The sequence below is a fragment of the Tenrec ecaudatus genome, chromosome 4 (genome assembly GCF_050624435.1).
Source record: "Tenrec ecaudatus isolate mTenEca1 chromosome 4, mTenEca1.hap1, whole genome shotgun sequence".
NCBI lineage: Eukaryota > Metazoa > Chordata > Mammalia > Afrosoricida > Tenrecidae > Tenrec > Tenrec ecaudatus.
In genome coordinates, this window is record NC_134533.1 from 17,589,954 (window position 1) to 17,607,910 (window position 17,957).

A 17,957-nucleotide genomic window follows, 5' to 3' on the forward strand; every position below is an offset into this window, starting at 1 on the left:
TACAAATGTGCTTTACACAATTGATGTATGTATGGATTGTGATAAGAGTTGTATGAGCCCCTAATAAAATGACTAAAAAAAAGGAAATGTACTAAAATAAAAGTGTTCTGGGATTCTCATTCTTCTCCGTAGTATCTGTAGTTGGTTATGATCCACAGTCGAATGCATTTTCATGATCAATAAAACTCAAGTACACATTTTATTGTTCTGGGATCTCTTGCTTTGAACCAAGATCCACCTGATGTGAGTAATGATAATCCAATATTCCATGTGGTCTTCAGAAACTACCTTGATTTTCTGGCAGCTCCTTGTCAATATAATGCTGCAAAGGTTTTTGAATGATCTTCAGCTAAAATTTACTTGCTTGTGATATGATATTTGGGGATAATTTCTATATTCAGTTGGGGCATCTTCTTGGAAAGGGGTACAAATATGGGTCTTTTCCAGTCCATTGGGCAGGTATCTGTCTTCCAAATTTCAAGGCATAGATGAGTGAGTGCTTCAAGTGCTTCATTAGCTCATTGAAACATTTAAATCATTATTCTCTGGACCGTGGAAACTTGATTCTTGCTAATACCTTCCGTGTAGCTGGGAACTTTTCTTTCAGTACCACCAGTTCCTAATCATATGCCATCATTGAAATGATTGAACGTTGACTAGTCCTTTTTGCCATTGTGACTCTGCATTCCTTCCATCTTCGTTTAATGCTTCCTGCATAGTTCAATATTTTGCACATAGAATCTTTTAATATTACACCTTGAGGCTTGAAAGTTTTTCCTCAGTTCTTTCAGCTTGTATATGCTGAGGGTGTCCTTTGCGTCTTCTAACTCCAGGTCTTTTCATATTTCATTATAATATTTTACTTTGTCTTCTCAAACTGCCCTGTGAAATTTTCGGTTCAGTTCTTGACTTCATCATTTCTTCCATTTGCGTTAGTTCCTCTACAATCAAGAACAGATTTTAGAGTTTCTTCTGACCACGTTCATCTTTCTTTCTTTCATGTCTTCTCAATAATCTCTTGATTTCTTCATGTGTTACATGTTTTATGTCATCCCCCAGCTCTTCAAGTCTTCTGTCATTGGTGTTCAATGACATCTTGAGATGTTCTTGAAATTCAGCGATTATTTTTATCCATTTCTACATCGTAGATTCAGTATTATATGGCAAAAATGCTTAAGTTGGTGCTTTAAATTCATGCATCAACATCACAGGAAAAAATAGATTTTCTGATCTTGATCCATCAAGGCTGAAAATAAAACCCTATGGGACTGTATTATTCTGCCCCATGGGGTCGTTATGACTCAGAATTGAACACCAGCCATGGGTTGGGTCTGGTTATTTATGTAATTTTGGATAATGAAAAATTACTTCCTAAAAGTAGAGTATATCCCATGATCATTGTTTAAAAGGCAAATATTGAGTAATGTTGAATCGTTATTATTTGGCAGCATTTATTTTCATCTATTAGGCAAATCTTCCTTCACTACTTTTAAATATTTCTTTTCATCAGCGTCAATACAATTTTCTTTATTAAAAATCTCTGCATTCTTGCCCATATTCCACCCCGTTTGCTCACCAGATTTTGCTAAATACTTCACTGACATATTAAAGTTTCGAAAGCAGAGTTCATCTTTCTTACCTGGGACTTTCCCAACTGGTGATATTAGCTTTCATTTCTGCCTGAACTTTCACTCCATTAAAGTTGCATAATTTCCTCTAAGTACATTGTTTTTGTGGTGGCTTCTATTAATTCCTGTGCATTCAGAGGCTTTCTGGCATTAGCACAACTCATCTATCAAGCAAACCAGGAAATCATAATAATGGAAACGATTTTCAATTCTTTCTGCATGCCACAATGCTCTCATTTCTGTGTGAAGCCCGTGACACTCATAGATCGAACAGTCACAGTTTCAATCATATGCAAGCGCATCCAGGAGACCATGATATATAATAATTGATTACTTTGCTCTACCTCAAAATTGAATCACACCCTCTGTAAGGCCGATATGGAGGAGGAAAATCACTTTGTTAAGAGAAGTAGCCAGCCACCCAGCAGGTGCAATTCAACATGGATTTCTTTTCTTTTTAAAAAAAATCATTTTATTGGGGGCTCGTATAACTCTGATCACAATCCATACATCCATCCAGTGTGTCAAGCACATTTGTACATTTGTTGCCATCTTCATTCTCAAAACATTTGCTTTCTACTTGAGCCCTTGGTATCAGCTCCTCATTTTTTCTCTTCCCTCCCCCCTCCTTCCTCCCTCATGAACCTTTGATAATTTATAAATTATTATTTTGTCTTATCTTACACTGTCTGACATCTCTCTTTACCCACTTTTCTGTTGTCCATCTCCCAGATAGGAAGTTATATGTAGATCCTTGTAATTGGTTCCCCCTTTCTACCCCACCCTCCCTCCACCCTCCCAGTATCACCACTCTCACCACTTGTCTGAAGGGATCATCTGCCCTGGATTCCCTGTGTTTCCAATTCCTATCTGTACTAGTGTACATCCTCTGGTCTACCCAGATTTGTAAGGCAGAATTGGGATCATGTGAGTGGGAGGCTTGGGCAGGGGCGGGGGAGAGAAGGAAGCATTTAGGAACTAGAGGAAAGTTGTATGTTTCATCGTTGCTACACTGCACCCTGACTGGCTAATCTTTTCCCAGTGACCCTTCTGTAAGGAATGTCCAGTTGCCTACAGATTGGTTTTGGGTCCCCAATCTTCACTCCCCCTCATTCACAATGATATGATTTTTTGTTTTGATGATGCCTGATACCTGATCCCTTCTACACCTCGTGATCACACAGGCTGGTGTGCTTCTTCCATGTGGGCTTTGTTGCTTCTGAGCTAGATGGCTGGTTGTTTGCCTTCAAGCTTTTAAGCCCCCAGGTGCTACATCTTTTGATAGCCGGGCACCATCAACTTTCTTCACCACATTTGCTTATTCACCCACTTTGTCTTCAGCGGTTGTGTTGGGAAGGTGAGCATCATAGAATGCAAATTTAATAGAAGAAAGTATTCTTGCATTGAGGGAGTACTTGAGTGGAGACCCAATGTCCTTCTGCTACCTTAATACTAAACCTATAAATATATGCACATAGATCTATTTCCCCATCTTCATATATACATATATTTATATATGCACATGTTTTTATCTAGACCTCTATAAATGACCTTTGCCTCCCAGCTCTTTCCTCTAGTTCACTTGACTTTCCTCCTGTCCCAATATCATGCTCAGTCCCCACCAGGGTTTCAGTAATTCTTCTTGGTTAGATTACCCTTGATCAAGCACTACCAGGCCTCCCACATCCTCCTCACCACCAATTTTGATCATTTGTTGTTCCCTTGTCCCTGGGTTTGTTAACACCACTTCCTTTCCCCTGCACCTCCCACTCTCCCAGGTCTTCCCGGAACTGTCGGTCCCATTGTTTTGTCCTCCAGATTGTTCATCCCAGAACACTTTTTTGCGTGCTCATATATTAAGAGGCAAAAGTTAAAACCGAACAAGGGAAGACTGCATGGTTTAAAATCAGGAAAAGTGCGTGTCATGGTTGTATCCTTTCACCATACTTATCCAATCTGTATGCTGAGAAAAAAATCAGAGAACCTGGCTTATATGAAGAAAAATGTAGCATTAGGATGGGAGAAAGTGTTTTTAATAACCTGAAATATGCAGATGACACAAACTCGCTTGCTGAAAGTGGAGGATTTGAAGCACTCTCTGATGAAGATCAAGGAATGCATCATTGAATATGAATTACAACTCAGTGTAAAGAAAACAAAAATGCTCACACTGGACCAATATGTAACATCATGATAAATGGAGAAAAGATTGAAGTTGTCAAGGATTTTGTGCTTAGATCTACAATAAATGCTCATGGAAGTAGCAGTCAAGTGATCAAATGACAGATTGCATTGGGTATATCTTCTGCACAAGATCTCTTAAAAGCGTTGAAAAGCTGTCGGACAGTGCATGAAATGACAAAATAATAATTTATAAATTATCAAGGGTTCGTGAGGGAGGGAGAGCGGGGAGGGAAGGGAAAAATGAGGAGCTGATGCCAGGGGCTTAGGTGGAGAGCAAATGTTTTGAGAATGATGAGGGCAATGAAAATACAAATGTGCTTTACATAATTGATGTATGTACGGATTGTGATAAGAGTTGTATGAGCCCCTAATAAAGTGATTAAAAATATGCAGGGGGGACAGCAAAAATATGTTAACCTAAATAAAGAATAACTATAAAACAAACAACCCAAAAGCTTTGAAAAGCAAGGATGTTACTTTGAGGACTAAGGTGCACCTGACCCAAGCCACAGTGTTTTCAAACACCTTGTATGCATGCAAATGTTGGATATTGAATAAAGAAGTCTGAAAAAGAATCAATGCATTTGATTTTGGGGGCTGGCAAAGATTAGTGAAAGTAACCATAGACTACCAAAAGAACAAACAGATGTATGTTGGATGAAGAATCGTCAAAATGCTCCTTAGACGGGAGAATGATTAGACTTCGTCTCATGTATTTTAGACATGTTAGTAGAAGAGACCAGTACCTGAAAAAGGACAGCAGACTTGGTAAAATAGAAGGAGAGAAAAAAGAAGATCCTTTAAGTGACGGATTGACACAGTGACTTCGACAACGGGCTCTTAATAAACAGCACTTGTGAGGGTGACACAGAACAGGTTGGTGTTTCGTTCTGTTGTACATAGGGTCATTACTCGTCAAAATGAACTTGACAGCACCTAACAACCACATGGTAGGATGTATTAGTCTGGGTACTTTAAAGAATCAAATCCACAGAAACTCATGTATGAGAGAGTTTTATATAAAGAATAAGTGCCCATCAAGAAAACATCCCAACCCAGATTTGGTTTAGTACAGGAGTTTGAGTCAGAGAGTGTGTGTTGGGTTGTAGGCAAGAGGGATGTGGGTGAGTTGGAGTCAGAAATGAGATAGAAATATGGAAGCAGAGGTAGAGGATTTCATATTTGCTGTGTTTGAATTCGAAGGAGGTGGTCATGAGCCAAGGAATGTGGGCAGTCTCTGGAAAGAAGAAAAGACAAAGAAACAAATTCTCCTCTAAAGGTCCAAAAGGATTGTAGTCTTTTCTGATCATCATAACTGTAGGATAATACCTTGTGTTGTTTTTCACTGCTAAATTGTGGCAACTTGTGATAAGAATAATAGGAAACGAATCGAAGGGCTTCCAAGATTCCTGCTCTTTGGTGTATATTCTGATTATAATCTCCTCTCCTTGAGTTTGGGCAGAACCTGTGAATATAATGGGAATTGATTAATGTGTTAGTCTGGGTACTTTAGAGAAACAAATTCACAGAAACATGTATAAGAGAGAGTTTTATACAAAGGTTAAGTGTGTATCAAGAAAACATCCCAACCCAGTGCTGCCCAAACCCACAAGTCCAACATTAACCCATATGTCCGACACCAATCCACAAAATCCTCCTCCATCTCACAAAAGACACGCAATGATTCCGACTGCAGGAGGAAAGACAAGTCAGTGAAGGTGTAAACATTTCAGTGCTGGCAGGGGTCTCCACACAACTGCTCCAGCACCCAAGGCTACATCGGGGTAGGTCCATGTAACTTCTCCTTGGGGATGTCTTGCAGGAAGTGAGCCTTGCAAGCTGAAGCAGGGAACTGCTAAGGCAGCTGCACACTTGTGCGACCATTACAAAGCAAGCGACCAGAGAACTAGAAAGGCTAGGCTCACAGAGCCATTTATCCCTCCACCCTTCAATTAACCCCACATGTGTTTATTGGCCAGATTGGTGCAATAAACTAACTACCTCAATTAATATTCAGCAATTTCAAGAGGTCAGATGTGAGTAAGATTGATCAAAAGCCCAAACTGCACTGAAGGCATTGGCAAAAAGTGAGGTTCCAGAAACTGATGGACTATCAGTTAGGATGTCTTCAACAGATATATCAACTCTGAAAGCACTCACTGCTTTATGCCAAGGAATTTGGAAAACAGCTGCTTGACCAACCGAGTGAAAGAGACCCATATTTGTGCCCATTCCAAAGAATGGGACTAAATAAAATGTAGAAGTTAATGTAGCTGTACTGTACTTGAACTTCTGGTCTATAGAACTTGAAGATCATGAATGTGTATTGTTTCAAGTTTATGGTAACTTTAGGCAGTATTTGATGAAAATCAAATATTACAGCCTTCGCTATGGATTCTAACTCCACGTGAATAAAACAAAAATCTTCGCAAGTGGACCCATGATAACAAACCATGATAAACAGAAACTATTGACATTGTCAAGATGTTCCTTTTACTCGGATCTAAAATCAACCCCCATGGAAGCTGCAACGAGGAAATCAAACGACATCTCTCACGGGCACATCTGTGTCAGCAGATCCTTTAAAATGTTCGAAAGCAAAGATGTTGCTTAGAGGACTAAGATGTGCTTGACCCAAGTCACAGTATTTTCAACCACTTCTTATGGATGCGAAAACTAGATCATGAATCAGGAAGATATATCAAGTAAGCACTGATGTCTTTGAAGGAATGCTGGTAAAGAATATTGACTATACCTTGGGCTCAAACGACAATTGTGTGGATGGTACAGGACCCGGGGATGTTTCGTTCTGTTGTACATAGGCTTCCTACGAGTCACAACTGACTCAAAGTCACTTGATAGCAACAAGAACAAGAGAAAGCTAATACAAACATCATGTGAAAAAAGTATGTGGTCCTACTAGCAAGGAAAGAGATGAAAATAAAAACCAATGTGTCATAATACTAAATTATCAACAGTAACTGCATCCCTAAAGTTCCATTTTCTGGGTCTGAGGAATGCAGATAGACATACACTTCCTAAAGTTGCTGCAGACTGGCTCAGGTACATGTAGGAAATTGTCAGTCACTTTGGCTTGGTAATTAGTAAGAAATTACCGTATATACTCGAGTATAAACCAACCCGAATATCAGCCGAGGCACCTAATTTTACCACAAAACTGCATTAAAAGTGTGCCCAAAAGCTTGGCTTAACACGAGTATATATATATGATAAATCATACCAAAATATTCATAGCAGGACAATTTGTGATACTGAAAACTCTGACAAAAATGTGAATGCCCATTAACAGACTATGCCAAGCAAAGCAAACACCACGTTACCAAAAAAATGCCACGAACTGCCACCCTGATGGGTGGCATGGCTGCCTAGCAAGTGCGTAGAATCAAGCTAAATAATGAAAGCAGTGTCCCAATACGCTTGTATTTATTCCACTTACCTCTACGTATCCCTCTCCCTCGTTCATGACTGTGTGCTTTGACCTTTGTTACTTATCTGCATCATGCTCATTTCCCCATCTCTGAAGTGGGCACGATATTAATGAGAACTTCACAGTGCCACTCTGAAATTCAGAAGAGACAATACCTACAGAACTTGGCTCAGTTCTCGGTCCTCGGAAAACGCATTGTGGTGCTAGCCACAAGGTCAGCAGTTCGAAATCACTAGCCTCTCTCTGGGAGAAGGAGGAGGCTTTCTATGACTGTATATTGTTTTATGTGAATATTATTAAGGAGCGAATTGGATGCCGTCTATTTCTGGTGCTTTAAAAATCTCTTGATTCATATGTACAAGCGTGCTTGACACAATGGATGCATGGACTATTAGAAGAGCTGTAAGAGCCCCCAGTAAAATGAGGCATATTATATACTTATACTTATATACTTATGGGAGACTGCATAATGTATTGACTATGAGCAAGGACCTCGGGATAATGATAATGGAAGTAACAACAACACTGCAATAATAATGTATGGCTCATGAACTTGTTGAGAGTATATGAGCCATGTCAAATGTTTCGCATAGCACCTGTCACACAGTCAACTGTCAACACACCTTAGCTATTATGATTCTTATTTTCAGCTGGTTGGTTGATATCAATATAGAACCACATCTCAAATAATACCACCTGTTCATTAGGCAATTACCTCTAACTCATCTTTTTTTCCTCATGACAAGCTCGCTCCTTTTTTTTCTGCTGCTTCTTGGTTTCTGAGCTTCTTTTTTTCGGCTTTAAAATATTATTGAATAGATGAAGGTAAGTAACAAAGTGTTCCTATAAAACCATAGAAACATTTATTAAACAAATATATCAAACTGTGAAGCTGTGAGTTTTCACCATATCCTCCACTCAGGTCTATGTCCCTCTGAAGGTGGTGTTTCCATCTCTCTCACCTTCCCTAAGAACCCTGTGCTCATCAGCAGACTCCAGGCCCAAACTTTACTTTTGGTATCTGGGTGGGCCACAAATTGCATTTTTCTTTTTTTTTTTAGTTTGGGGAGGGGGCAAGGCTGAGGGGGCAAGATGAAGTCTGAAGGGTGGGTGGGGTAAGGCCTTTTAACAAAATGATCCCAGCACAGCTCTTGCTACTCTCAAAGAACGAGTCGGTGCACTGTCATGAAGCAAAACACTCCTCTGTGCAACTTTCCTTGTCCTCGCCCGTGCACTTTTCCACGTTCTTAATACGCATTTATACTAAGCCTCCATGATTGCCCTGTGTCCTTCTAGAAAATCGATTAAGAGAACGCCTTTGGGATCACACAAAACAGTGGCCACAACATTTTGAGCTGAACTCTTTGCCTTGAATTTAATGGGCAAGCAGGGCCCTTCAGAAGCCCCTGCCGACCTGTTGAGCGCATTTTGCTTGGGATAAGCCAGTGCACGTATGAACTGGAACCCTAGTAGCAAACGTTTTAAAATTATCCTCATATGATAAATAAACGGCTTGTATATCACATGGATGTATGTGTGTAGTGAGCGAGCAAGAGAGAGAATCGATTTTCCTTGATGAGGCCAATAGTTAATGCACTGCAGCTAACCGAAAAGTTGGAGGTTTGAATCCTCCCGAAAGCACCTTGGAAGAAAGGCCTGGTGGTCTGCTTCTGAGAATCAGCCACTGAAAATCCCATGGATCAGACTTCCACTCACACACCTAAGGGGCTGCCATGAGTTGGACTTGGCTGGTTGCTGGTTATGCTGAGTGCATCTCTCCACCTACATCCTAAACGTTCTTTAGAAGGACGGATGGTGAGAGTTTGACTCACTTACTTTGGATGATCACCAGGTAAGACCACTTTATAGAAAAGGGACACGATAGCTGGCAAAGCAGAGGGCCTACCAAAACGAAGAAACCCCTCAATGAGCTAGAGAGATGCTTAACTTCAGCAATAGACTCAAACATGCCAATGTTCGCGACGATGGTGCTGGACCAGGCAAAATTTTGTTGTGAAACACAAGGTTGCCTTGAATTGGAGTTCACTTGAGGGCAACGAATAAAGCAGCATCTAAGTGACATGATGGGGTGTGGGGGGGAGACCTCCTGAAGAGTCACGTATTAACGGAGAGCTGAATGGGTTCCTTCTGTATGTTCCTGGGCCCTGTGTGGCCTTCATAAGATCACTGACTTTGAAAAGCAGTCCTCTTTCCTGTATACCTCACTATATTTCTCCACTTGCATTTCCTGCTGAGACCGGGCCCTTTTAAGCTTGTATCATGTGTGTTGTTGATGCTGTCCAGATGCACTGAGCAGTCCTGGCCCTTGACCCGACAGTCAGCTGCTCCCATTAGCAGCCACTGACTCTGAATCATTCCTATGATTCATTACTTCAGGGCAGTTTTCCTTCTTCCAGACATATTTAGAATTATGGGAAGAGGGTGGTGGGAGAGGAGCCCAGTTCCTGTCCTGGGATTTCTTTTCTTTTTTTTAATGAGAGCAGTAGTGTCTAAGGAGGAAGAGAGAAGAGGGAGGAATTGGTTGTAGGCATCCTTCCTTGGCCCTCAGGATGTGGTATCTCTTTCAGGAGGGTCCTCAGTAAGTGAAGCTTTACCTGGAAATATCCTGGAGCTGCAATGAGGTCATGCTTACCCACCTCTGTGACCTATGCCTTTCCATTCTCCCTCCGTGTACACGGAGGGAAAGGTGCTCCATCTCCTGGATCAGACACAGCACATCTGCCACACACCGACGATGCCAGCTAGGCTGCCACTGGTCATCTCTTCTCCTTCTGCTACGCATGCCCAGGACCCGCTGAATTAGAACCAGAAGACCTTGGTTGGAGACGAAGCTCTGTTATTTTCTGACTCTCTGCTTTTGGGGACTTCATTGTATAGTTCATAGTTATGAACTATTGCCTTATGCCAGGCACTAATTTGAGTGATTTACATATATTATCTTATCTCACTCTGATGGGGGGGCTACGTTTGAGTGGGGTGTTCTGTCCATCATCCCTTTTGAAATAAAGATGAAACAGATACTAAGGGCTCCAAGATGCCTTTTCTGCATTCCTGAGAGAGCACCCAATCAGCCATTCACCCACTTGATTGCTAGGTTCTCCACTACCTACTATGTGCCACGTCATGGATTTTGCGCTGGTTTTTGTCTTTGCCAGTGACCGACATTGACCAACGGTAACTCAGAACGATTGCACTCAGACTGTGATTGAGTGCAACGCTGGATGGGGACCGGAGGGGCATACATTCTACAATGGAAACTGAAGGAGCGAGAATCCTCAAGGAAGGCCTCCTGGTTGAGACAGGACTTGGGAAGGACTGAGACAAGCAGGAAGGCACATTTTCAGTTTGCAGATGAGCAAATTGACCAGTGAAATAAATTACTCAGGTCAAGTGTAGAACTGGATTCTAACTCTCACATATCGGGCATGTCCAGAGTTCATATGGTCACTATGAGTCTGCATTGGACTCACTAGTGGGTGGGAGGATGGGGGGCACTCCTAACCATAAATGATGGAACTGCACAAGGGAACAGCGAATGGTTCAAAACCAGAGGAGGGAGGGGAGGGGAGGACTGGAAGGGAGTGACCAAGAGCAAGGTAACTGAGAGGAACTACTGAATCCAGAATGAAGGCTAAACATGGTAATGGGTCGGGAGGAAAGCGAAAGGAAATAGAGGAAAGGAGTAGGAGGCAAAGTGCATACAGAGAAGCCTAAATACAGACATGTACATATGTAAATATATTTATGATTATGGGGGCAATAGATTTATATGCATATATTTATAGGTTCAGTAGTAGGGTAGCAGATGGACATTGGGCCTCCTCATGCATAATCCCCCAATACAATAGCACCTCGCCCTGCTAAGCAGCCATTGCAGGATACCCATCTTCCCGACACGATCACTGAAGACAGCCGTGTGTGTAAGCAAATGTGGTGAAGAAAGCTAATGGTGCCCGGCTATCAAAAAAAGATATAGCGTCTGGGGTCTTAAAGGCTTGAAGGCAAATAAGTGGCCATCTAGCTCAGAAGCAACAAAGCCCACAGAGAAGAAGCACACGGCCTAAGCGAATACAAGGTGTTGAATGGACCATGTAGCAGATACAAAGGAACAAAAACAATCATTGTGTGATCACCTTCCTCACATAATGGCTGAAGACGAAAGTGTGCATAAGCAAGTGTGGTGAAGAAGGCGGATGGTGCCCGGCTACTGAGAGATATAGCGTCTGGGGACTTAAAGGCTTGAAAGCAAACAAGCGGCCATCTAGCCCAGAAGCAACCGAGCCCACACGGAAGCAGCACACCAACATAGGTGACCATGAAGGACAGAGGAGACCAGGTCTCCAACATCAAAGGTGGGGTGGTGGTGAGAATCACATCACCGTGAAAGAGGGGGAGTGCATGATGGGGACCCAATGCCCACCTGTAGACAGCTGGACACCCCTTCCAGAGGGGTAGTGTGGAGGAGATGGGCCACTCAGGGTTCAGTGTAGCAACAATGAAACTCAAAACCTTCCTCTAGTTCCTGAACGCTTCCTCCCCTCCCAATCATCATGACCCCAATCCTACCTTGCCTTGCGGACCTGGTTATACCAGAGGATGTACAGCGGTGCAGTGGGGATCTGAGGCACAGGGTATCTAGGACAGACAAACCCCTCAACACCAGCGGTGGGAGTGGCGACACCAGGAGGGAAGGGCATGTAGAAAGGGAGAACCGATCTCGGAGATCTATGTGTAACCTCCTCTCTGGGAGATTGTCAAGGGGGAGGCGGGTGAGGGGAGACGCCGGGGAGTGTAAGATAAGATAAAATAATTATTTATAAACTATCAAGGGACCAGGGGTGGGATCGGGGAGGGAGGGGGATGGAGGGAAAAAAGGGAAACTGAGCTGATTCCAGGAACCCAAGTGGAAGGTGAATTATGAGAGTGACGAGTGCAACGAATGTATAAGGGTGCTTTGCTCACTTGATGTATGTACAGATTGTGATAAGAGCCTTAGGAGCCCCAATAAAAAGATTAAAAAAAAATGATGAAACTGCATGGGATAGTTCCCATTGTCTACCTAGGATGAGAAGGTGGGGAGAATGGAAGGAGGTTAGGACCAGTTAGAACAAGGAGTTAAGAAATTTATTTCCCTTTCTTCTGCTTTTCTATCTCCTCAAAAGGGGCATATGAGGCCAAGTTGATTCTACCTGGGAGCTGCCTTTGACCTGGAGAACTGAGAAGGACTATGGAAAGGTGGAGATCTGGGGGATGGAAGTTTTGGCTCAGACTCTGAATCAAGACGAGAAAGTGGGGCTAAAAGCCCCATCATGTGGTCCCCAGTTGTCTTAGTTTCTCAGTGCTTCTGTAACCCCAATGCCCAATGTAGGTGATTTTGAAGTAAAACATAAAAGTTTTTTCTTCAAGTTCTGGAAGAAAAACTTCAGATCTCAGCCATATCAGTTCTTCCCTTGTTTGTAGCTCTGAGTGTTTCTTGAGTGACTCTGGCTTATAGCAGATTCTCCCATGGCATCCGTCTTCTCTCATTTGTATATATTTCTCTGTCTCTATTATGATCCTTTTAGAACTCAGAAGCGATTCGGTTAACGATCCACCATTCGCTAGGATGACGGCAACGGATTGATTGTCTCACAGTGCATTATGGAATATAATTGCATTATATGATATTCTGGAAAGTAATCTGTTCTAGATGACTAGATGGTGTAAATGATTGAGTGCTCAACTCCAAGCTGAACTATTGGTGATTTGAGCCCACCCAGAACGGCTTCAGAAGACAGACCAGGTGACCTGCTTCTGAAAGGTCACAGTTTTGAAAATCTTCTGGAGCAGTTGAACTCTGCACACCTGTGGTAACCACGAGTCAGAATTGACTCAACGATAACCAGCACCACCACCACCAATCTGCTTTATCCAAGGTCAGCTGGTTTACTCATGAACCTACTCTCTGAAAGAAACCCAACTGGGCAAATAACTGGGATCACGCTTTAGCCAAATCATCACACAAAATTTAACATCGCACCGATACAGCATGTAAGTGCAGGATGCAGAGTTAGAAAAGAAATCTACACCTGCAGCTCAACAAAAAATATGGAGGCGTCCAGGCCAAGAGCTGATCCAGCAAAGGAGAGTCTAGTTCCACCTGCTCCTGAAGAGGGAGATGGTGATGCCTAGTGTGAGAATCAGAATCATCAGAATCTTTACCTGGCTGCCCAGGTTAAGACATTCTAAATGGAGGTTTTTAAGTTCCCTGTAGAATCTTGGGACAGTTTATGTGTATTTACTGGGTCTCCATGACCTCATCTGTAAAATGGGACGTTTGGATCAAATAGTTCTGAGGTTGATTGGGTGACTTTAGAGTTCCCATAAGGACAATGACTCAGCAATGTACAATGATTCCAAGTGGTATTAAATACTTTTTTTTCCCACTAAGGGTATAAATCTCTTTATCCTGACTGTTGGGCTTTGAAGTCTCAGGTCTCAGATCGGTGTCAACAAGGCAGTGGAGAGAGGACAAGGGTCTCCCTGATCTTCTGGGGAAGTGAGGACAGGCAGGCCAGGGTGATGAACACCCCTTCTTGCACCCAGAATAGCTGTAGTCTTCCTGGCATCTGCTAGCCTGGCTGCAAACTCTCATCCCATTGGCTGCTTCCGATTCCTGCCATCTGGCAGGTGAAGCTTTCCAGGGTTTTGTGGTACCAATGAGGCAGCCCTCCTTCTGTGCTGCGGTGTGCTGGCTGCTGCTTTTAGTGGCTGGCTCGCCATGCCCCTTCTCTGCTTCTCTCAAGCCCACCTCACTTCTCTTTCCTGATGACAGAGGATAATTCAAGCAGATCCTTTTTGGGTTTTGTTTTTAAAGCAGATCTTATAAGGGCAAAAAACGGCCCAGAATTTGTGCCAGGGGTCTTGAATTCTTGTTGCTCTCACACCACGTGCCAGTTGAAACAATTCTCTATCCTCTAGTAGCTTCATCTGGCAAATGGGTATAATTATCCTACTATTCCACTGGTGTTCACCAATGTGGCCGGGCTAGTGTTTCCTAGCTGGGTCCATTCTGCTGAAAGTGCCCACCGCATTCTGGTTTTCACATTTTTAGAATATCACCGTGGGGGATTGTAATTGCTCCCAGGTTTGGTGTACGTATTCAGTGTCAGTAGATAAAGGATCGGAACAAGTGCTTTGAGAATGGTAAAGCCACACTCAAAATGTCGACTACACCTTTCTTTCCAGTGTCTATTTGTGCCCTTCATCTTGGATAGCAACCGAACCTCAATTTTCCACTCCCCATATGGCTTAGATAGAGCTCACACCACAACTAGCTTGAAGTCTGCATGTGACCTAGGCCTGGGAAGCCAAGCGTGTCTTCTTCTGCTTCACAGTGACAGAATGGAGAAGGCACCCAGGACCCGTACCCAATCAATAGGTTTCACTAGAGCCCATCCTGAGAGAAAACACAGACCGGACCAATAATATACAGCTCCTTGCTGTGGTCATATGACCTATGAGAGATGGGCATGTGATCCAAGTTAGACCAGTTAGATTATTTCTCTGGGATTATTCTTTCTTGAGCTGATGGGAAAGACCTCTTTGCTCTTATGGGGCAAGCTTTAAACATGTAATTCAAGGCGTCTCATTCAGGTGAAGAAAGGTGTCTGGGTGGAAGAGAATAAAGCCAAATAGAAAAGACAAGAAATGAGAAAGGAGTCAGAGGAGCATTGAGAAGGAGGAGGAGGAGGAGGAGGAGCAGCAGCGGATGAAGAAGGAAGAAGGATCTATCTATCATATATCCATCTATCTATCAATCATCTATCTGTCTATCTATTGAAACTGAGTGACATTACACCCTGACTCTCTCTGTCCCAAATACATGGGTTCCTATAATTCTTCCTGAAAGCAGAGTAAATACAGAGTCGTAAGAGGTGAGGCATCTATTTACTGTTTCATTGTGGTAATGAGGGAATGCTTCTCTGATAAAGTTAAATATAAATTTAGGTCTGAATACAGGGATTAATAAATATTTTTTGTTAGATGGCTAGAAATTATTTTCTTCTTTAAACTCCTCTCTCTTATTTTTTTTAATCAGTTGTAACCAAAGGGCTCTTGAATCTCGATGAAAAGTTTGCAGAGTGATCCTTCCCATGAACAGTGCTTGACAGTTTGCAGAGCATTTTCACATTCATTGAAACCCGGTGACTACACAGGCCTAGAGAATTCCACCCAGAGGAAGTAGAAAGGGAGAATGCCTTGAGTCCTGGATGTCTTGGTACATTCAAGAAGCACAAAGAAGTCAAGTGTGGTAGATGCTACGTGAGAAAGTGGAAACTTATCTTAAACGCTCAACCCGGGGAACCTCAGCTTAGTTTTTGTCTGAACTTGAGTTTGTGCTGGAACCTGCATCTATAGCTCCAAAGGATTTTGTGTCTATATATATAGCTGCCATGGGTGGAAAAGACCTGACACCAGAATCAAGACTTATGCGATCTCTGTAATTGTATGTCAGGTAATATCTAAGGGGTGTGACCTTCTTCAGCATCCTCTTAAAAAGCTACCTAGGATCTATCATTCAACTCCTATTTCTGCAGGCATCCAGAGAAGGGGGGTGGGGAACCCCTTGTGTTTAGAGTAGACAGAAAAGCTTCAATGGAAAGGATTTCTTTCATTACAATTGCTGAGGTGTGACATTCTATGAACACATGCCAATTTGATTCCTCTGTGTTTGTTCCTTTCCTCATTCATTTAGCAAGAATTTATTGAGTATTTGATATCTGCAAAGGTATACAGAAAGCCACTGAGTACACAAGGATGAATCAGTCACAGTTCCTGCTTTCAAGGATCTCCGTCTGCGGTGGATGTGGAGGAGGCAGCCATGTAAACAGATAATTAGAGAGACACATGGGAGGCGCTGAAACCGAGGTTGGAACTCAGTGCTCGCTGCAGAGCCTTGAGGGTGGGGTGGTGGTTTAACCTGGAAGAGTCGGGGTGGCCAACGCCGAGGATGTGAACTCTGAGCTGACATTGAGAGAGTGAAGTCTGCCTAGTGGAGAGCTGCTCTAGAGTCAGTGTGTGTGAGAGAAGGCAGGCACACACACACACACACACACACACACAATGCCAATGTTTAAGACAGAGGGCTTCAGAACTTGAGCTGTTGTTAGTCACTGCAGGAGTAGAAATGCTTCACAGGGCTTTCAATACCATTGCCTTTCCCCCTCAGGACCACTGTGGAGAGTAGCCGTACCAGGAGGGGAAGGGGACGGTGGAGGAGAAAGGGAAAACCAATCGCAATGATCTACCTACAACTTCTTCCCAGGGGGATGGACAACAGAAAAGTGGGTGAAGGGAGACATTGGTCAGTGTAAGACATGAACAAATAATAATACTTTATAAATTATCAAGGGTCCATGAGGGAGGGCGGGCGAGAGGGTGGGCACAGGAGGGGAAAAATGAGGGGCTGATACCAAGGGCTCAAGTAGAAAGTAAATATTTTGAAAATGATGAGGGCAACACATGTATAAATGTGCCTGACACGATGGGTGGATGTATGGATTGTGATAAGAGCTGTATGAGCCCCGAATAAAATGATGAAAACTAAATAAATATAGGTGCTCAGATAGAGCCCTGATAGAGTACACACACACACACACACACACACACACACACACCCCACTGTTACCTTTCAGAAACAGATTCCCAGGACTGTTTTCTGAGCTACTCTGGGTGGTTCAAATCTCCAAGTCTTTGGCTTCCCTGTTTGTGCATCCCAGAGATAGTCTTGTAGCTTAAGTGTTGGTAGACAAGGTAGCAGAAAATTGAGCTCAACCCAGATGGCACTAGATGTTTAGGGCTTGTTCTGTGGTTTTCGAGAATCCACATGGGAGATATCTAAGTTAGAAAGTCATGAAATCCGATTAGTTAGTAATATTATGTTGTTAGCGACCATTGGGTTGGCTCCCACTAATGGCAACCCATGTGCAACAGACTGAACTGTTACCTGATTTTGTACCATGTCCACAACCGTTGACATGACACGTTGTTGTTGTTAGGCGTCATCGGGTCAGTTCCAAGTCATAGTGTCCCCTACTGCAACAGAAAGCAACACCGCTTAGACCTGTGCCATCAAACCACTGCTATGGTTGAGCTCTTTGCTGTGGTCATTATGTCAACTCATCTCGGTGAAGAGCTTTCTCTTTTTCACGGACTTCTACTTTATCCAACACGAAGTTTTCCCCCGGGGATTGGTCCTTCTTGATAACATGTACAAAGTACACGAGACACAAAGTCTCACCTTTCTCTTCTAGGAACCCTGGTGGCGTAATGGGTTACAAATGGGGGATAACTACAAGGCCGGCAGCACAGACCCACCAGCTGACTCTCCGAAGAAAGATGTGGCTTCCTATGCTGATAAACAGTGACAGTCTTGGAAATCCACAAGGGTCGTTCTAGCCTGTCCTATAGAGTTGCTGTGAGTCAGAATTGATTCTTTGACAGTGGGTTTTTCTCCCTCCCCCCCCCCCTCACCGCAGCCCATGATATATTAAAAAAAATTTTTTTTGGCCAACACCATATTTCTTTAGTTCATCATTTTCCATGGCTCGGCTTTCACGTGCATATGAGCCAATTGAGAGGACTATATGGCCTGGGTCAGGTGTATCTTACTACTCAAAGTGACATCTTTGGAA